This window comes from Galeopterus variegatus, unplaced genomic scaffold (genome assembly GCF_000696425.1).
Source record: "Galeopterus variegatus unplaced genomic scaffold, G_variegatus-3.0.2 Scaffold5920, whole genome shotgun sequence".
NCBI lineage: Eukaryota > Metazoa > Chordata > Mammalia > Dermoptera > Cynocephalidae > Galeopterus > Galeopterus variegatus.
In genome coordinates, this window is record NW_007732031.1 from 87,445 (window position 1) to 94,922 (window position 7,478).

The 7,478-nt window shown below is 46.0% G+C and overlaps 1 pseudogene; it reads right to left on the minus strand.

The window, feature by feature from the left end:
• Window positions 1-6,927, minus strand: part of LOC103605584 — a 9,382-nt pseudogene extending 2,455 nt beyond the window's left edge.
• Window positions 6,928-7,478: the final 551 nt, after the last annotated feature.

Here is a 7,478-nt window from a genome sequence, read left to right on the forward strand (position 1 = left end):
CCCCCCCCCCCCCCCCCCCCCCCCCCGATATCTGAGGAATTAGAGAAGACTCTACAAGGGAGTTCACAGGAATTTGATGTAAATATATGAAGGGAAGAGAGAAATAACCACTGAAATCACTGGAATTGTAATAAAACTGTTAGGAGTACATGAAACGGGTTAGCTGGTGAGACTAGAAATTTGAGAATGTTTCCCCAGTATACGGAAGACCTTGAGACTCTCTGAGTTCTTTGAAATAGTTTAACTAGTGTCTATGGATATCAGAAAAAAAAACTTCAACTTTTAAGTCTTTTTTCCTCTCTTCTGGAGAGAATTAAGAAGTGTCAGTGTCATCCCAGTGTGGACAAAGGAATAAAATAGGGGTAAGAAGCACAGGACCCCTAACTCTGTGTTCACATCACTGACACTACTGTGATGATCTCATCACTAGGACAATGCTGGGGGTGGGAAGAGCAAATGACAAGTGTCTCCTTCTTCTAGAGAAATGTTTAAAAGCTCTGGTCTTAAGGCCATGGGGAGTAAATACAATTCCTTATTCAACGCAGGATTAGGACTGTAGCTATTAGCCTTCTGGTATGCATGAATTTCTGTCCCTAAAGTATCTTAACAGCTTTATCTTCTCCAGGTCGCAGATCTCTCCCATAAGTGCATAAGCTATATCCACATTTATTTTCAATAACATCAGGCAGAATCTGGTGAACGAAGTATTCTGCAGGACTGGTGCCCTCTGGACTATGTTTGTCATTCCGTGGGTAGAAAACATAAGCATCATAGATCTTTCCATCTGAAGAAGAAAACAAGAAGTACCACTTCATTACATGGTTCTAAAAATTCTCGTTTGACTCAGTAGACATTCCTCACCAAGTTTTATGTTTGTTGGTCTACGTATCTCATCCTCCAGAATATTCTAGAATCGAGAATTGAAGACAGAATCCACTGCCACAAAAAATAACATTCTCCATCCCAATGTTTTCCTCCTTTTTACTGCTTCAGACTGAATAATAAGGAATGGACAAGAGCACGTCCAGTGTAGTTCAGAGCATATCATCAACCTTGATTAATAATCTATTGGTAAGTATTTATGATTATAGGAAGGGGCCTTCTCCTGCAGACCTGTTTCATCTTTCGTTTGTCCCATATTTGCCCTGAGGAAGTAAAATGTTAAAAGCTAATAGTGGCGAGAAAGTAGAAGTTTTTAGGGTTCTGAATTTCCCACAAATCAAATTAGCTCCTACTTGAATTGACCGTACAGAAAAGCTAATGAATATATGTCTCCAAATGAAAGGATGGTGTTCATATTTAGCAGACAGAACTGTCTTCTTGCATGTTTATAATATCTGTGAGCATAGGTAAGATTATTTATGGAACAGGGTTTCAGGGGAAAGACACCTGCATTCTGACGGACATTTCCAACTTGCTCAAATCTGGAAAACAGAAGTAATATTTTTACTGTGTTTAATTTCATAAAGTCTTACTAACATGTATTTCCCAAAATACTTAAACTGTTCTGGGTTTGGGGCACATGCTGTTATTGGGGATTTAGTAGAAACAGCAGAGTCCTATTGAGGAGGAAGTTTGAGCTGTTGAGATGAATCTCAGAACCACAAGGAGGTTCACAGCACAATGGAAAATGGTCTCTGATTATACTAAAAAAAAAACCAATACATAATATGTTAGTAAACAAAATGGAATCTAGGTTTAACAGCAGAGCTCTTAAGAGATTAATAGACAGGTAACCAACAGTCACTATGAGACTTTTTCTTTTGAAGAAAAACTTGAAACTTGCCACTTACCATGCCTCGTTTTGTAAGGTCTAGCTATGTCTCTCCAGAGTAGAATAACATCAATCTAAAACACTTTCAGGATTATCACGAAGACACTGGTCAGAATTAACAATATGCTACATCCTGCAACTATGCTTTGATGATCAACCATGCAAAAGACAGGAGGAGGAGAAAAATGATCATTATTGGGCCGACCCTGTGGCTCACTTGGGAGAGTGTGGCGCTGGGAGTGCGGCGCTGGGAGCGCCAAGGCTGCGGGTTCGGATCCTATATAGGGGTGGCCAGTGCGCTCACTGGCTGAGCGCGGTGCGGGCAACACCAAGCCAAGGGTTACAATCCCCTTACCGGTCACAAAAGAAAAAAAAAAAAAAAGATCATTATTTCTAAAACAAGATTAAATAAACAAATACATGGATGCTGGCCTCCATGGGGAGTACAGAAGATTCACACACACGATACCCACTTGGAATTTTCATGGCTGACCTAAGAATTAGTAAATTAGTGTTTATTGAGCCCCACTATGTACAAAGCACCAGGCTAGGCACTGTAGGGGACTCTCAAGATGAAAAGAGACATAGAGATCATGTAAACAAGTAAGATAAAAGGTTAAAGCATGATTTTAGCTGGCAGTGGCTTTTAGAAGAACTCACTCCACGCTGGACTGACTGGGCAAGGAAGCTTTCCTGCAGGAGGGGGCTCCTGAAGGCCAGGGAAGGTTCTCAGAGATGCAGAAGAAGAAATGCCCTCCTGGGAAGAAAGCACTGTCAGCCCTGTGCGGGGATGCGAGTTTTTCTCAGAAAGTGGAGTAACTCAGTTTGGGGAAATAGTGAGAAATATGATGAGAAAGCAGGTCAGGGCTAAGTTCTGACCTAACTTTCTAATCTTCTAGCTAGGATACTTTGCCTTATCCTGAAGATCACAGGAGCCACAGAAGAGTGCTGAGTGGGATGTTAACAATGAAAGTGGTCCTCACACAAGGTTAATCTGATGGTAGTGGAAGGTTTGCTTCTACGAAGAGAGACCACAGGCACTTGGGGTACGATGGGCTGCAGTACTTGCGGTGTGAGAAAAGAGGAGGGTTCGAAGTCACGTCATAATGGAAACGAAAGAACAAGCCTGGTGTTGGGGGCATTAAGGAGAAAGAACCAACAGGTCTGGGGAACTTGCTGCATCTGAGGGATGGAACACAAGGGTGGGTCAGATGCTGTCCCTGCCCTCATGGAGCTCACAGTCACGGTGAACAGACCGTCAAATGGATTTTTGTAAGACAGTGTGCTGAGTGCAACGACAGAGACAGGATGCCACAGAGTACGTGGAAGGTGTGTGTGCCCCAAACTGGTGGTCAGGGAAGGCTTCCTGGAAGAGGTGGTGCCTGAATTGCAGGTTGAATAACAAATGCAATGAAGAAATGGGCAGAGCTACCAGACTTTCCATGAGTTCCCCCTAAACTGAAAACTTTATAAAGTTTAACAATTATAATGCCGGTCATTATAAAGGAGAATCTAAGATTTTCTTACTGCAACGGGCAGTAGTTACAGACTATGTCCCCTTTCTGTCCACTTTGCCGTCCTCACTAACAAAACGTGTGTTCATTATGACAAAACAAAATATATAAAAGAGAACATGTTTATAGTATGTCATAAAAGGGAATAAAAGGACACGTTCACAGTTTACTGTTGGAGGGGTTTTTTTGTTTGTTTATCTTAGTTTTGTTTTTTCACATACAGTGGAACAAAGCAGCCAGCGAACTTATGAGGCAGGAGGATGACCCAGGACACAGGTGAGTGTTGAAGGGGAAGTGACAGAGGGGGGAGGGGTGTGTGACTGACAGAGGGGGGAGGGGTGTGTGACGCCCTGGGAGGCTTCCTGGGAACAGAAACACTCTAAGGCCAGAGCTCACACAGTCAGGGTCCTCAAGAGGGGAGCACATTTTATGAGACAGGCCACTGCCATTGTCTTCACGGATCCCCGGAAGCAAACGATCTCAGCTTGCAGCTGGTACAGCCGACTCAGGTGACCCAAGTCTCCGAAGCTCTCCTTACTTGGGTTTGTCCTGCTTAGTCTGAGGGGGTGCCGCCTCACGCCGTGCAGATTCAGGGCCACACGGTCACACTTCAGCGATAAATCCGCCTCCTTCACATCGGCTATTGTCAGAGCCGTGTGTAGACACGTCATCTCATTGCTAGAACTGAGACGGCAACACGTTACTTTAATGCTTTGCAGGTGCGAATTGTGTGGGAGCGGAAGGGGATGTTTCAGCTTCAGTCTACACGTACCTTTGATTTCGCCCTTCTTCCTGGTGAATTCTTGCTTCACCGAAGTCCCTGACCTGGCTTCTGTTAACCTGCCACAGGACAGCCGCCAAGAACTGAGTGCCTTTCCCAAAAAAATGGTTGCTGTTTTTCCTAGATGGGAAATAATAAACAAACAAACAAACAAACAAAAATCACCAATAAAATGAAATTCTGCAAGTAGTACTTAGTTTCATTTGGTGGGAAAAACTCGTTGACCTCCCACCTGCAGGGGGACGAGGGAGGCAAACGACTCTGGCTTCCCCAGCCCACATCTCAATGTGGGATCTCCCTTCCTAGAAACTGGGGTTTCTATTTAGCTGCTCTCCTCCACGCTTTTCTCCTCCTGCCGAGTTCTCTTCATCTCTCCATCAGCTACCTGTGGAGTAGCCAGGGCCTGGCTACTATCCCAGCGCTTCAGCTTCCTCCATCCCAGCTCCCTGAACTTGAGACTCCTTTCAGAACTGAGAGCCTAATGGCAGCTTTTGTGCCTGGGGCAAGCATTCAACTGTCCCTTACTCCCTGAACTTGAGACTCCTTCTTTCAGAACTGAGAGCCTAATGGCAGCTTTTGTGCCTGGGGCAAGCATTCAACTGTCCCTCACTGGGCGCTTCGTTCCTGTCAGGAGCCGTGTGAAGAATCAGGCATCTGAGGAGGGACGAGGAACTTGGAGTCTCTGGGGAGGTGGCAGTGGTGTAGAGAAATGATCAGAGCACAAGGTGTTCTCGTGCTGTCACAGGAAGACTAACGGAGTGGCATGGGGACACAGAGGGAGTGACTGCAGGGAGCGTGGCTGTCACGCGGCACATGCACATGGTGCCTGGACTTGATCCGATGGAGGCTCTGATCGTGCTCTCTGACAGGGAAGGAGGTGGTGTGGGTGGGATGTCACGGAGGAGGTGACATTTGAGCTTAGTCTGGAGAGAGGAGGAGGGGGAACAGCACGGACAAAAGTAGGGAAAAATGTGGACGGTGCCGTGAGCGAACCGGGGGGCAGCGACTGTGGAGGGTTCATGCTGCAGGTGAGCCGTGAGGGAGGGTCGTGAGGGGACTTGCTTTATGAGTCCAGAACTTTGAATTGTATCCCAGTCCTAGTGGGAAGCGGGAAAAGCAGACATGGAAAGAGCCAGAGAGTCCAGATTCTCGCCCTTCTTCTATCATGTATTATCCGTGACTTCGGTCATGTCCTGGAGCATCTTTGAGTCTAAGTTTCCTAAAGAGTAAATGAAAACATCCACCTCCTGGATAAAAGCGAGAATGAAATGAGACGCCGGCGGGGAGGCCCCCGAATGACCCGGTGCAGTACAAGTGGACACGCCACATGCCACTGTGGAGTGGCCCCAAAGTTAGCAAGTGTCTACGGCAGGTGCTTCCACCAGTGGCAGCTCACTTAATCCCCAAGGTCGCCTGTGCCAAATGCATGACCCCCACTAGGACAATTCAGACCTCGGGTCACACAGAAGGATTTTCCAGGTAAAGGTAATGGCAATCTTAAAGGTTTCTTATCCATTTCTACTTCCCTTGTTTCATTGTGTGGAGGGGCTGTAACTACTGGAAACAGAAAAGCCTTGCTCATCTTAAAGACAAGAACAGGCTCAAAATATCAGGAAAGCACTGGGTAGTCATCAATATAAAGCTTGTATTTTCATATTTTAATTTTACTTCACGGGAAGTTTCTCAAAATGTTTTGACAATAACCCATGGCAACACACACACACATGCGCACACACACACACACACACACACACACACACACACACGAGAAACAAAAAACATTTAAATAATACTTTCTCTTACTCCCTATATTGCTCTTTGATATTTCTATTCTCTTCTATGTCATTAAAACAAATGCTGGTCCAACCCATTAAGTGAATTGCATGAACTTGTAATTGTTAGAAAACCACAATTCCACAGAATAAGCCTAAAACTACAGGCAAGAAGATTTCAAAAGGCCCATGAAAATGATAAACGTGTGAGGCCACAGTCCACGCCACTGAGGCCCACAGTCAGCACGAGAGGTGTTTTCCTCTTGGAGAAACGTACTTCCTGTGGCCACTGAGGCTGAGCGGCAGAGAAGGTGGGCTTCTGGAGCGTGGCCATACGCCTGCACGCGTGGACGCTCTTTCATTTCAGGATAGTGTGATTAAGGACCACTGCAGGGGCTGATGTTAAACAGGGAGAGGTACTAATAGAGTGTGGTCTGCTAATGCTTATTTTGCAGCGATGCAGCATTGAAAACCCTCAGACAGAAAAGCTTTTCTCCCATATTGCTATGCCCTAAGAAAATTGCCACATGCAAAGATGCTACGTCATCTACATGTACACAGCAAGCTGTGCTGAGGAGACCTCTAGCCAACTTGGGGACTCATAGCTGCCCCAGCAAACCCCCAAATTACCAATAGATGCTCCAAGCCCCAGTGACCCTTGGACAGGAAGAGAATACCCAACCAGCAATCACTTCCATTGTCACTGCCTTCACAAGTGGAGCCCAGAGCAGATGTGGCTCGGCTTGGGAGGACGTTTAGTCTGGATACCTCCATGAATATGAATAGCAGCCCATTAGCAGGTCTGAGTGTGAGCACCCCCAAATCAAGCCTTCCTCCTCTGCCAATGCCATTTATTGTCTGGCTGCCAGACCTCTTCCTGTACCACAAACTGCCACCTGGGGAGCAGTGTGAAAGTAGAGAAGATACAGAGTATGTGACTCCCTCCTCGAGGCCTTCAGGGCTTCAAAGTCCAGAGCTGAAATAGCCTTTGGAGACCATTCCGGAGTTCACAAGCTTGTAATTGCGACCAGGGGATTGATAGCTGTGCGTGTGAAGCTCTTCACAACACGCAGTACCAGGCGCCATCTGTCACTGAGAACAGCACCTTTGGTGAAGAGGATTTGGCCACAGCCCATGCCAACCAACACTGCTCCTAAGGAATCAAAAGATAAAGATGATGGGTACGATGTCCCCAAGCCACCTGATGGTAGTGCAGGCCTGCTGAACTCTCTCAGACATCTCTATGCCAACTCCTCCCTTGTCTAGGGGTCTCTAGATGGTGGTTGCACAGCAAACCTCACCGAGGGCTCTCAAGTTCTGAGGCCCCTCCCCAAACCATTTCTTCCAGAGACAGAGCCAGTAGTAACAGTTTCTCTTTCTCAAGCTTTCCTAGAGAAACTCAGAGAGATGAGAAAAAATATTTCTTTTATGTCATCAAGTCTTTAATGACCAAAAGGCACAAACTTTGTTACTCCGACCCAAGCAGGCAGATCTTTCCCCAACAAGACAGGAGATTCAATGTACTAGGAGACAAAACATCCAGTGAGGGAAGACAGAAAGGACAGGCCATCCCTCATGTCTCCATTAATTTGGCTGTTGTTGCTGCCCTTTCAAACAATTAGGCTATGTCTTAGCTA